At 40.0% G+C, this 14,907-nt stretch overlaps 1 long non-coding RNA gene across 3 annotated transcripts in view; it reads left to right on the forward strand.

Annotated features, from left to right (window-relative positions):
• LOC102153083 overlaps nucleotides 1–10,737 on the forward strand; it is a 52,287-nt gene extending 41,550 nt beyond the window's left edge. For 2 of the 3 annotated variants that reach the window (XR_005366555.1, XR_005366557.1), the window contains 2 exons: nucleotides 1,934–2,035; nucleotides 4,056–4,512. This is a non-coding gene — a long non-coding RNA (uncharacterized LOC102153083). Of the gene's footprint in view, nucleotides 1–1,933; nucleotides 2,036–4,055; nucleotides 4,513–10,324 lie in introns of those variants that run through there. The other variant, XR_005366556.1, reaches the window with a different exon arrangement.
• Nucleotides 10,738–14,907: the final 4,170 nt, after the last annotated feature.

Below are 14,907 nucleotides of genomic sequence, written 5' to 3' on the forward strand. Positions count from 1 at the left end.
TTGAGCACATGCCTTTAGCTGAGGGCATGATCCTGGTCCAGAGATCGAGTCCCACATCAGGCTCCCTGTAAGGAGCCTGTTTCTCCCCTCTCCTTCTATCTCTCTGCCTCTCTTTGTGTGTCTAACATGAATGAATGAATGAATGAATGAATGAATGAATGAAAGAAAAAATAAAGTCTTAAAAAATAATAATAATAAAGAAAATGTAATGGCGTGGAGAAACATTCGTGATATATTTACTGTTAGATAGTACGTTAGGCCTGATTGTACTTCTAATTTCCAAAACACATTTCTTTTCATAAAGTTACCATTTCTCATGGTACTTGTGACTTAATCATTCACTTTGATGCACTTTGAGAAGCACTGCCCTAGAACCATGCCACTGGCCTGCAACCTGCCTATTGCCAGTTCACTGCTAGATAATACAGAATCTGAGTGTAAGTATTTAAAAACATTTATAGACATTTGACACAATGGTCACATCCAAGGACACAGCAATGTATTCATGTCCTTCAAAAGGAATGGACCAATGTGGGGCTTCAGCACATGGATGGTGACTTGCATGTGGCACAATCTGCTACCATTCATGGACAGTGGAACCTCATGTCATCATGATGGATTTAAAAAAAGAGAAGTCCTTCTTCACAGAATCTGAAAAGTACTACTCTAGAGCAAAGGTCAGCAACCTTTTTCTACAAAAGACAACACAGTCCATAAAGTTTAACATCTTAAGCTCTGTAGATCATAAAGTCTCTGTAGCATTATTAGTATTGTTATTATAATAACAGCAACTTGTTGTTATAAAGCAAAAGCAGTAAGAACATCTAAGCAAATGAATATGGCTGTGTTCCAATAAAACTTTACCTACCAGAACAAGTGGAGGGCCAGATTTGGTCTATAGGCTGTTCTATGCCAACTTCTACTTAAAGGATGACTGCTGGCCAAATATGATGCCATCAGAAGATTATGCTGAATCTACTTGACTCAATTCAACCCTTACTTTTAAGAAATGGGAGATGAAACAAATCACCACAACCTCCTAATTCTGTCAATGATTTTCCCTACTTACAGAGGCCACAGAAATAGAAACTGTTCCTCCCCCTTTACTCCTATAATAATGGGAAATCAATGAGGACAAAACCAAACACATCTAGACAACCTTCAACTACCACACAGGCAAAAATAAGAGGAATGAAAAGGAAATGTCCATATCAGAGAAAGAAAAGTTAAGTCTCTTTTCCTCTGGTTCAGGGATCTACAAACTATATGGTCCATTAGTGAATGGCATTTGTCAATCTAGCCTGCTACCTGTTTGTGTAAAATGTTATTGGAACAAAGCCATGCCCACACAATTACACATTGTCTGTGACTGCTTTTCAGGTACAGTGGAAGAGTAGAGCAACAACCTTATGTCCCACAAAGCCTAAAATATTTACTATTTAGATCTCTACCAGAAAAAAATGTAGCCTCTGCTATAGTTCCTCCATGACTGGCAGCCCCTTATTCCAGCACAGAAGCCTCCAAGCAAGTAGATAAGAGGACATATTTCTATGTTGCCATTAATAAGACTTCTGCTAACTACTTTCTCCAGAAAAATCTTCCTTTGCTAAACAGAGTAGCATAGTCAGGCTTTTTGCTGAGTTTCTCCCAAGTTTCTCAGTGGCTTTCAAGTTCCTTTTAAGTAAGTTCTTTTACTATTAAAAATATATAGGCAGAGTTACTTATTCATGAAGCAGTCTATTAGTCATGTAAAGGCAGCATTAACTCGGTGCCTTTTTATACTAAACTCATACAAAGAATATTAAAAGCGCTGACAAGCAGGAAAAAAAAAAACTTAACAAGATAGGAAATGACATCCTTGCATCTAAATCTCTGGAACATTCCCAGAGTGAATGAACAGTTGCTAAACAAATGGGTTTTTCTTATTTTCCAGAGAATTGGGGGCTGTTTTTATCAAAACTTTAAAGAATAGAAAGCATCATAAATACATGGAGCGAACTTCAACAAACAAAACCTTCCGGCCTTTGAATTCATTGTAAGTAACACTCATAACATGAAGGAAAGTAGGCTGCAATAGTCTGGGTAAAAGTAGAAATTCACAAAAAAAGCTCTGTGTAACATGGTGCTAACAAAACACAGTTGTTTCACTGGTAGCCAGTTGGAAGGAAGCAAGGGCGGCTGGAGTCAGTTACCTACCAGCCTGAGGCACCTTCTAAATACTACGAGTGCCACCTTCTGGTCTTCTGATTCTACTGCATGCCCCTAGTCCCATCTTCTCATTTCCCCCAAGCCAGTGAATAACGTGTATCCTAGAATCACGGACTCCTAGAAAAATAAATCTGCAGAGATCACTACAGATCTTCACAGATATAGAGACCCTAGACCAAGTTGCCTTTGTGTTGGCTTTTAATACTGACTTTGAGACCACAGTGTAGCCACATTGGAAAGACTAGAGTCAGGTCTACTTCTGTTTCTTGGCTTCAAAAGCTTGAGAATTCAAGCTGCCACCCACTTGCAGCTCTCACCATGCCTCAAAGATAGCCAAGCAAAGAGTAGTGGCTGGAGAAGGTGAAGGAGACACAGGTATGTTACTTTCTGGAGCAAGAGGACTCTTCCCTGATAATGAGGAAAGGGACTCTCAGGTTTGGGACCAAATTTCTTTAGGTGGTCTGTCATGCTCCTTGCCAGAGTATTTTAGGGGTCAAAGACGGGTAGGAGTAGTTGTTCTTCTGTTTTCTGCTTGCCACAGAGATGAGATTAAGTAAATAAACAGAGGAAACACCCATAACCTGTTGTGGAAAGCCCACCTACATAAACACAAGAATAGAACCAGCCTTGCTCTTCAGAGACAGGAGCCCTTTGCTTTGCTTGCCTTCATTCCCAGTCATACTCTGGATACAGAACAGAGCAAGGCTCAGCCACAAGTTTTCAAGGAAGAAGATCAGGATAGGAAGGCTTACAGTATGACAGGGAGGTGAGGTCCAGTGGGAAATACATCTGGGTCTGGAGGCAAGTGAAAGTTTTGTAGTCCTTCCCTGACAGAGATGGGAGAGTCTGGCCTGCCTGTGCTAAATCCTTTTGCTTCTGATTTGAAAAACATTTGGCTTCCTGAAAAGTAAAAACTACTAGGGGCCTTTTCCTAATCCATCTTGCACATCTTTGGAATTGATGTCAACAAGTCACAAGGGGAGTTTCTACCAGTCCTCCCCGGGCAGAGTGATGATGGCAATGATACAGGGCCAATGTGGCCCAGGATCCCCAAGGCGGGGGGACAGGAAGGATGTTCACAAGGATCCTCTGGGCTCTGTCAGGAAGAGGGAGAAACACATCTCTCTAAGGAAAAAAGGCATTTGTCTCAGAGAAAAATGGTTGTATTGGGGGGAAATGTCATACTTAATGAAGCCAACCAGTGGTAAAGGAAACAAGCTGCCATCTCTTCAGAATGTTAGAAAAATAATGTTTATGTTCAGAAGATGTTGTTATGATTTACAATTATAGCTGCCATCTGTTGATGGACAGTTTTTCCTTAATCAGATAGGCATTTACTGCCCCTGTTTTACAGATGATTAAACCAAGGTCCAACAAAGAGCAATAACTTTTTCAAGCTTAACAGGAAGTAGGTAGAAACAGACCCAGTTCCGTCTCCAAGTCTGTGTTCTATCTACTCTGCCCCCAGCTTCCAGGATTAGAGCCACTGGTTTATTCTCACTAAATAAAACCTATACATGAGCACTTATATTGAGATCCTCACATTTCTGAATTTCAACACTGGGCACACAGATTTACACATGAAGACTATAGATTTTCAGAACCATCTCTATGGACAATTCACTCCCAACAACCACCCCCCATTCTGACTCCCCTCAAACTCTCAGCTGAAATGGACCAGGGTGGCTAGGGTGGCCTCTAACAGCTCTTCCTGCAGCTGGAGCCATGGTAGCTGCCCCAATTCTTGCCAAGTCAAACAACCTGAAATGCACTGCTCATTCTCAGCCCCACACAGTCCTTATCTCACTGCCATCTTTTCTGTCTCCTGTATATTTGGATCCTTCCAGGGTGAGAAAAGGGAACTACAATGGATAGCAAGCAGATGTTTTATACTGAGGCCTGATAGGGAGTTTCACCAGGCCAGACTCCTACAGTAGAAGTCGGCCAGCAGGATCCTCAACGAGCAAGAGAGACAAGGAACATCTCCACATAAACCAGAGAAGATAGCAAAAACAGCACAAAGACCCAGACAAAGACTAGCTACCCTATATCAATTTCCTTGAGGTCCACGTGGCTGATACAGGAAGTGAAGGGGCAAATCTTTAAAAGGAGAGAAATATCCCAAGTTTGAATCCTGAATCAAATGAGTATTCATCCCAAAGACATTGAACCAATTTCACAGAGACTATTTAAAAACAGAAGAGACAAAGTTAGCAAGATAACAAGAACTGGCAAATTTTAGATTTATTTTTCCTGCTCCCCAAATGGAATATATGGGATTGAGGAAAAGATGAGGTCACTTATGGCAAATAAAAAGTATTGTTTAAGTTGAAATGTAAATGTTGTCCTATGTGTACGTGTCTGTTTGTGTGTGTTTTATGTCAGATAGCCTGATTTTCTTTTTGACATGGACAATCCATGCAAGTATTTCAGCAAGGCATTTTTATAAAGTCTCTCATGGTATCTTTGTGGACAAATGGAGAAATGTGGGCTGGATGATAAAGCACTTATGTGAACTCTAGAGCTGCCTATATTTTGTTCCTTTTTGGACACCAAATTTTCAAGGAGACAGTGACAAAGTGGATTTTCCTGTAACAAAATGGCCAGAATGACAAACAACCTGGTAATCCTGTCCTAGGGGGATAGAATGTTTTATCTTAGGAAAATGAAGGCTCTAGGTGCAGGAGGGAAGGAGGTATGTATATGTGATAGAGTGGAATGAGTACTCTCTTGGAGGCAACCAAGGTTCAAATCATGAATCTTCTTTACTACAAAATGCTTTGTGTCATCCACATGCACTTACCATGCTCTGTATTGTAACTCCATTTTTGCAACAATATATACAGGGCAGGATGAACAATACCACCCACTGGGAGAGAAAGCCAGAGCTGGAGAGAACAGGATAGCAAAGGTAGGACTCAGAAAGAGCCAGCAGCCCAAGGGAGGTGTTGATATTCACACGTAAGTTCATATTCTAGACAGGGCATTTCTGGAGCAATTCCAGATGGAAGGCAACAGGGTTCTATCACCAAGATGCAACATAAAAGTGGCTTTACCTCAATTGGGGAAGTAGGGTTGGAGATAGTTGGAAGGCCAAATCTGGAGGAGGGCTACATCCAAGACAGTTCTTTCTAAGAGCTGATGGAGATGACAGCAAACAAGACAACACTGGATGTGGACCTGACAGGAACACAGCTGGAAATCAATCCCCTGCCAGCCTGGCTTTAAGGGATGACTTCTCAAAAATTTAACTGAAGGAGTGAGATGTGGTGAAAGCCCAGAAAGAAGAGGATCTGTCTGCCCCAAAGGAGGCATAGAAAGCTGCCAGCTGCCCTGTTCTGTGCCATATAGACTACTGGTCCTACTGGACCACAGACGTGCCTGGAATTCCACTTGAAGATGATAATTCCTTTGGCTGAAATGGAAATGGTCTTTAAATGTTTATCACAATGTCAGCATCCTTGGGAGAAACAATATATTAAGCATTATAATGCTTTAATACTTTAATGAGGGTTCGTTCCAGAAGTCACACTCATGTTCAGTAGTGACAGCTAAGCAAGATCCATACTGCAAGATCAAGAATCTACTTTAGTTCAGAGGATTGTTTGGAAGAGCCAAACAAGGGCATGATGCCCCTCCAGGAGCTAGAGAGCCTAGGCCAGCAGAGCAGGGAAGAATCCTGAATTTCTGGAGGCAAAGAGAGAGAGAGAGGATGAGCCCCGGAAATAGAAGAAGGGCCTTGAGGAGATGTATGAAGAAGGCCCCTGAGGTGCACCCCATCTACCTCGTAGTTCAGCTGAGGGGCAGACCCATCCATTCCTGCTTTATTTCACATCTCTTTGCCAACAGCAAAATAAACATGCACTAACTCAGTGAGTTTCTTGACCATTTGAAAAAACTGTTCTTAACAGAGCTAAAACAAAACCAGTTGTTCATTCATAAAGCATGACATCACTAAGATTAGATTATTTTATCTGAGGTCCTTCAAACTAAAAATCAGACATCTGCCTTTTGCAAAAATTGAAGAGCCAATCTTTCGCCTTTCTTCATACCCGAGAACCTGGGCAAACCACTGGAAAATAAGAGAGATGGGGCGGGGGGGGGGTACACCCAGAATACCAATATAAATGCTCCAAAGTCATTGCATTAAACAAATGTATTTGAATTATGTGCCAGGCTTTTTGGTCCTTCTCATGTTAGAAACAGAAACTAAGAGGGATGCCCAAGAATCACCCAAAAGTAGGTACTCTGATAGTTTTAAGAAGTGATCATTACCAGAAATAGAGAAATACCATTAAACTAAGAGAGCTTAACAACTTGGGGTCTTGTACACAGAGGAAAAGGTGTCCAGTTGTCTCAAAAGCCTTGAGGATGTGGAATGTTCAAGTTCACAACTGAGGCAAAATTACTAAGAAAAGACAGAATGGAATGAAATTATTCTAGGAATACTCTCCTTTAGTTAAGCCACACAACCTTTATTATCTCTATCCTGTACTGGTGTCCTTCTAGTAAATGAAAATATTTAATATCTTAAATGCAACCCTAGGCATGACAGGGTTAATAAAGATTAAACCACCAGTGAATTAATTATTGGATTCTTGAGAGGCAAGTCATCACTGATAAGGTGCTGCACTAGGAAAAAAAAGTGTGCAAAGGATTAACACATCACAAAAATTCAGATATGAATGAGACTCAAGCATCTCTCAACAGAGAATTTGCCATAGCAAACAGCAAACTTTGGGGGCACCTGGGTAGCTCAGCAGGTAAGTGGAAGACTTTGCATATTGGCTCAGGTCATGACCTCAGGGTCTTGGGATTGAATCCCATTTCAGGCTCCATGCTCAGTAGGGAGTCTGCTTCAGGATTCTCTCTCCCTGTCCGTACCCACCCTCTCTATCTCTCTCTCTCAAATAAATCTAGAGAGGGAAAGGGAAAAGGAAAAAGGGAAAAGGGGAAAAGGAAGGGAGGGAAGGGGAGGGGAGAGAAGGGAAGGGAAAGGAAGGATGAATGACCTCATTCCTCTCTCATTACAGATGAGAGAATCACCAAGCTGACCTATTTGTGATGGTTCCTTACTTCTAAAGCCTAGAGAGTGGGTGTAAGAGCCTGGAGGCTCCTGACAGAATCAAGTGGTCAGGCAGGGGTCTCCTCATTCCAATTCATGTCCTTAGATCTGACTGGAACATAGGCACACTACTACAGGTATTCCTCGTCATAGAGGGCAATATATCATCTCTCTAACAAGAGCTCATTCCATCCTGTCCAGTGGGTTTGCATCAAAAAGACACACTAACTCATGGAGGACCATTTGTGACAGGTTCACTGGGATTCTTAGGACTGAGATAAGGAGGAGACAGGAAATAAAGTGCATTTCCTATTTAGTCCACTCCATCCCCACGACCATTTTTAGAAAAGCCTAAAAGTAAAGAATATTAAATATGATTAGCCTTACACAAATCAGTATGGAAACTGGAAAATCTTACCAAGTCCTGAAAACGGTAAGTTTTATTAACCAAGGTAGGGCTTTTACAAAATATTATTTCTTTTTTTCAACAAACTATTTAAGAAGAAAATTACATTTTTAAATATAAATTTGGGTGAACATTTATCATTGCCTTTCCAGCTTCCGTCATGCCTTCTCATGCTCTTGATTTTTGTTTGAGCACTTTTCCCTTGCTTTCTTTCTATCCACTGGACTCCTGAGGGCTCCGCTGGCCCCACGGGAAGGTAATTCCCCAGCCCAAGTTAACCATGCATAGGATTTCCCTACATCACATCCAAGGTCTAGAGGTAGGCATGTGATCTAAATCAATTCAATCAGAGAGAATCTCAGAAGGTTCACTGGATCAACTGGAAAAGAGGCAGAGGCAGTGAAGCTGTAGGCTGGAAAAGTTTCAGCAATGGGGCTGACCATGGAGGAAAGACAATATAGAGGAAGCAGAAATGAGAAATGGAGAGAAACAGAGTCCTGGTGACACCATTTGAGCCCCTTCATCAAACAGCCCTATATACACCTCTCACTTTTGACAGCCATTAAATTTCCCTCTTGCTAAAGTCCATCTGTGTTGGTTTTCTGTTAATAACTGCTAAAATCACCAGCTGTAATGATTTCAGATAAATGAGATGCTACTTTATGGAATGAATATTTACAGAGCCAATAATTGTGCATCAGTTAATGCTTTTCACTCATACCTCAAAATCATGTTTTCCTCAGGAATTATGAAATGTTCTTAAAGACAGGACTCCTAGTTTTTGCAGCTATAATCTAGAGAGCACATTGGAATATTTCCTCTTGCCTCCTTAAAAAACCCTGAAATCAGGATTTTTTTCTCACTAGAATTTCCCTTAATTTCCTTTTAAAATTTCCTTAACAATTTTTTTCACTGAACTCTACTATAAAACATTTCCTCTAGAATAAAAACTTTCTCTGAAAATTGCAATGACTAAAAACAGTGGGATTTAAATGGCGAATAATTCATAAATAATTCTTAGGGATCATTTTCAAAAACAATTATTACACTTGGCCCACATAACATGAAGTAGTGCATAAAATATATGGAAATTGTTTAAAAAGGAAGTAGGGCCCCAATCCAAAACAAGCAAAAAAGAAAAAAAAACTGCCTGCGAGTAAAACAAACATTTCACACACGTCCTCATCCACCCAACATGAGTCTAGTGCAAAGAAAGGGTGAGTCAGCTTCAAACCTGGGTCACCCCACATCAACCTAAGAACCAGTCCCAGGACCTGTTGGCATAGTCAGCCTAACTCCCCTTGGCTCGACCCAGTGCTCATATTCATGTGCCCAGAGATGGAAAAAGCCTTGGAAGTATTGCTTTCTGAATGGGCATAAAGTGCCTATTGAAACCAAGAATTCTTCCTCCTTGTGGGGCTGACCTTACCACTCTGCCCACATTCCCCCGAGGTATAGACAGTAGCTGGAACTGAGGAAATGCCTTTCAGCAGTTTTGTGCAAATGAAATTGGAGAAATTTGCACAGTATGTGTGGAACCCATTGTTCATATCTAGGCTTATGAGCTGTTTTCCTCCTGAGAGCACAAAAGAGCTCGTGAGAGTGAAAAAGGAATCCTATTGGAGGAGGGGAAGCCTGAGAGGCCTCCCAGAGGACCCTTCCGTGCAGACCTCATTTATTACGAATGACTGCAGCAGAGGCCTACTGAAAGGAGGTCATAGGTATTTACCTTTCTTTTCTGGTCTGTTTCAATCTCGTTTATGGAGGAGAGAAAATGCCAATGCTCTCCTCATGCTTGAGCCCCCAACGAATTCATTCTGCACATTTTTGCATGGAGCAGTAGACTTTTTAAACAAAAGAAAATGTCATTGGAATGGACTTAAGCTTTATTCACAGACTGATTTCTTACCTGAGCCACACTGGATTACTCACTCCCCTCCCCCAGTCCTACTATTTCTTACAAGTGAGACTTTGTCAGAATGGTAGAGTGGCAGCTTTTATGGCCTAACACATCCTTAACTATCACTCACCTCTAATAACACTACAACATGGCGCACATAGAGAAGTGTACAGGGTATGGGATGAAAACAGAGTAATAGTTTACAAATGTACTTGCATGATTAGTAGGCTAATGTATGTAAAGTAATTTATGAATAATCCAAAAAAGTAGATGTTCTAAACTCTATTTATATTTGTCTTTGTGAATATGGTTATATATGTCTGGTAACTGACCTCAATTAATGTGTATGTTTTCATTCAGTAAATATTAATTAAATGAATACTTTGTGCTAGGCACTGTGCTAAGGGCTAAGTACATACACAAAAAATGACAAATATCTGCCTTTGAAGGTTTCTCCTTCTGCTAAGGAAAATAAGAAAACAGATAATGTTCTAGAGAGTTTAAGCAAAGAATGTAGAATATTAAGGAAAATGAACATATTCAGGTACAAGTGTTAACAGGATGGGTTATATGACTAACTGCCAAGAAGCTTCTCAGGGTGGCCCTAACCTAGTAACTTCCAGGTACAAGAACTGCTGTATCAGCTCTGATACCTGATTTTGTCAGCGCACTGACAATGAAATCTCTCTGGGACATTAACTTATAGTAACTGTGCTTAACCAGGAATTCTGATTCTAATTAACAGGTTTACAATGAAACTTGCATTGTCTTGAGGATTACAGACAGCTTGAGGTGGTGAACAGCCAGCTCACTCTGCTTCACAAGACAGCTCTACTACCTACATATTCTCAACCTCAGTTATACTCAAAAGAATGTTTAGATTAGTATGGAGTCCAAGCTAGACAAATTACATGAATGAAACACATGTTTGATGACTTTAGGCCAAGGTGGATGAGGAACCCATCTCCACGTGGGTGAGAACTGCTAAGGACACCTGGACACTTAAGACAGCAGTCACCCTCCCCCCAGCCAAGGCAAGGGCATGCTTTCCCAGATGACCAACTACTTCCTTAACAACTCTTTTTAAAGTCTAAATACATGTAACTTTTATGTATGTACATATTTCTCTGACTGCAGATAAATTAAGAAAAAATTAAAATTACCCGTGGTCTCCTAGATTTTGGAATGCTTCCCCTGCCCTGCCTCCAAAATCTACATAACATTTGCACAGATGATGATGTATGTAAATATTTGCACATATATATACATCTACATATATTTACATGTATCCCATGATAAGCTAAGGGATCTGGAATATTCCATGTCAGCACGATATCACACCCAAAAGACATTTTGGTTCAGCATCTAAAATAATTGACAAGTAACTTAAATATTTCTAATAGTCTTCTGCAAAAAAAAAAAGAAAAGAAAAGAAAACACAAAGCAGGAATATATTTAGCAGAAATTCATAAAAACCTTCTTACCTCATTTGATGGATTTTCTCAGTGTCTCGCCCCTATAGTTCTCTTCCACTCCCACCCCCAAAATTTACCCCCTTCAAAACTCCCTCAGTCTTTTCAAACCAACAAGTGTTCTTGCTCCCTCTGTCTTCGTCTTGGTCCTTTTGAAGTATAAATCTGGCTATTCCCCCATCAGTATTAGCGCCATTCAGCATCTACTTTCCCCACTAATTGTAAGCAGAGTGAAGGAAGTGAACATGTCTTTCTTCTTTCCAACTGACCATATTGTCAAGCACAGTGTGTTTAATACATTTGTTGGTCAATGAAAACACACAGACACACACATGGTTTTACAGAATCGGACCTATCCTCATATACCTTTGAATCACTTGCGTTGAACATTGGGAACAATTTCCCAAGTCAACAATTTCTTTCCATAGACCATGTTATTGGTTGTATAATATTCCATTACATAACTGGTCCATAATTTCATCATTTCCCAATTTGGATTTTTCCTTTTTCTCCACATAAACAATGCATCAGTAAAGACCTTTGAACAAAATTACTTCTGATTATTCCCTTAGAATGACTTATACAAGTAGAATCACTGGACTTGAATACAAACTTCTTAAGGTCTCAACACAGACCAGCAAACTGCTTCACAGACAATTGCAATTTCAGCTCCACAGCACACAACACTGCTCCTCTCCCTGAACCCTTCTCAGCACAGAGTATTGAGGTTTTTTGTTTTTATCTTCTCAAAATTGAAATTTGAAAAACAATATATTTCTTTTGGATATAATGATACCTTCACTAAGGACTGACCTAAGAGACAATACACATTAAATCTTCAATGTCACACAGTTAACATTTCCAAGGTGACCCCATGTCCTCTATTTCCAAGTTGATGCCTTCCATTTTTTTGGAACAAAGTGAAGTATAAATGAATACAGTTTCCAAGTTCTAGATGAGCACCTCATTGCTGCTCCCAGCGGAAAAAATTGAAGACAACTCCATGTGCAAAAGAAAAATGTAAGAAAAGCCTCAGAGAGAACATAGAAGGCTTTTTAGAGGAGAAAAAAATGATAAAAAGGAGCTTTGAACAAAAGTTCTTCCAACACTGAGACAATGAAGGTAAGTACATATGCTAGACTTGATATATTAGTACCCCCAAGGTACCTCTGGCTTGCAGATCCTGTACAGACATTTCCCACACTGACACTGAGCTTGGCCATATGACTTGCTTTGGCCAAGGGAATGTCAGCAAATATGACACTGGGCAGACTCTATACGCACCTGTCCATTAGCACTTGCCCACTCTCATGTGGACAAAATCAGATGAAAGATCACAAAGAGAGAGGATCATCTCAACTGTTCCAACCATGGCCCCAGACACATGAGTAAGGCAATAGTAAGACCCTAATAAAGTTCCCAACCAACCAGTCACATGACTAAAGCACTAGTAAGACCAACAGAAAAATCATGCAGACAAATCAGTGTTGCCTTTATCCCCAAGTCTAGGGGACTTGTTATGCAGCAATTGATAACTGATCCAGCACATTCTAAGCATAAAAAAACAACACTCCTTCAACATTTACTGAGCACTTAGAATGCATGGTCCTGAAAGAGAGACTCACATGTTAATTATAATAATAAAAGAAACTATATAGTGTGACAATGGCTATAATATTTGATAGGTAGAGGCCCAAAGGAAGGAGTTCTCCACTTTAGTTTGGTTAGTTGGAAATTTCACATGAACTTTCCTTTCAGAATGACCAGACAGGGGCACCTGAGTAGCTCAGTCAGTTCAGTATCTACTTTTGGGTCAGGCCATGATCCCAGGGCCCTGGGATAGAGTCTCACATCAGGCTTCCTGCTCAGCAGACAGCCTACTTCTTCCTCTGCCTGTTACTCCCCCTTCTTGTGCTCTCTCTCTGACAAATAAATAAAATAAAATCTTTATAAGTAAGTAAGTGAAAGAAAGAAAGAAAGAAAGAAAGAAAGAAAGAAAGAAAGAAAGAAAGAAAGAGAAAGAAAGAAAAGACAAGACAAGACCAGGCAGACTAAGAAGAAAAAGATTCTAAAAACTAGAGGAAATAATGATGGTGTACAGATAAGAAACAAAACAGGATGTTCAGGAACCTGCACATAACATTATCCAATATGAGTACTGGCAGGAGAAAAACAAAAGATGAATTCTTCAGACTCAGATAAGGACTAAATAAATTCTTAGTGTCTCCATTTTACAGATATTATGTGGGAGAGTATAGAAGTGAGTGAGTCTCTCCTCTTAAGCCTATACCACTTGGCCTTTCTAGAATGCCCAATGTATTGAGATCTAAATGCATCATGGTTCATGTCACATTTTACCTCAACCTTACATGATAAGGTATCAAGTGGGGGGAGTGGCACTCACAAGTGTCAAATCACATCCCACTTTGGATGGCTCATTCGGCAACTGAATTCATTCCAGTGGATACATCATTACTGTGTCTCACATCTGACATCGTAGAATTCCGCTAGATTTTAGAAATCTTTTCTTAAAATTATTAATAGGAATCTGAAATGACCTAACCAAGCAAACAGATTTTAGATGATTCAGGGAACAGATATAGAGAGTCAAGTGATAGCCAACAAATAACATGAAACCAGCAGTATGAGACTTACAGTGAATGTACTAAGGATTACACACCAGTAAACAAGCCACTAAATTTTTTAATATGAAGAAACAGAGAGTAGAATGAAATAGCACCAGCTAATCCTTAGCTGACAAGAGTAATTTTACTGAGTCACTAGGCTCCATTTTCACATAAAGGTAGGATTTTACATTAGTGGGAATATGATGTAAAAAATAATACAGTGAAGATGAAATCAAATTTTCTTTTAAAGATTTTATTTGAAAAAAAATAGAGATTTTGATAGAAAGAGAGCAGGAGCAGGCACTTAACCAAACGAGCCAGTCAGGTGCCCCAAAAACCAAATCTTGATTTGTAAATATCTAATACTGGTGTTGGCCATCCAACAATTTGTTGAATGTATAAAAGAAAGAGCTATAACTTGTCATTTGGTTTTGGCAAATCTCCTAGGCAGCAAGCTCCAGACCCAGCCCTCCCCACCAACACGCACTGTGAACACTGGCTGTAGAATAGATAGAGGGCCCCCTTAACCCCATCAGCTGTTGATATTTACAGAGGAGTCTCCCCCGCGCTCCAGATAAGGAATGACAGCACATGCAACAAAATTAGTGAGGGTCAACAGAACAAGAGTCAGCAGTTAATCGATTGCAGAAGGAAAGCTTCAGTGAAAGGAGCCAGACCCCTGTTTTCTCAGGATAATCAAATGCCTGACTCATGTAGACTCATAAAATTGACTTGTTTTTTTCCTTGATTTAATTGACTGATGCCTAGGTATTACATAAACTTAGGTGTCCTCAAGATAAGACTTAATACTATACTACTAAAGCTAGACACCTAATTACTTTCGTTCCACATGAAAGATAGCCCAGTAAAATGGATGGATGCCTTTTCCACCAAGACAAGCCCTTGCTTTGAAAGTGTCAAGGGGCTCTGTGTAAGCCTACAGAGGGACACCTTCCATAAATCATGCCAATCAGATAAATCTGCAGCAATAAACAGTAAAGATGAAGTTATAACTACAAAATACATTACATATGTAAATATTACTCTGAATTCTGTTTTGCTTATTCAAAACTGACTCCAGTATGGTATTTTATAACTTTAGATCTGATTTTAAATCATACAATATCAGGCATAGGAGGGACTTTGGAACTTTTCTAGCCCAATAAATCACTCAAAAGAGAAATGTCACATACACCATGTCTGGAGATTGGACATAAAGTATGATGAAA

The sequence above is a fragment of the Canis lupus genome, chromosome 11 (assembly GCF_011100685.1).
Source record: "Canis lupus familiaris isolate Mischka breed German Shepherd chromosome 11, alternate assembly UU_Cfam_GSD_1.0, whole genome shotgun sequence".
NCBI lineage: Eukaryota > Metazoa > Chordata > Mammalia > Carnivora > Canidae > Canis > Canis lupus.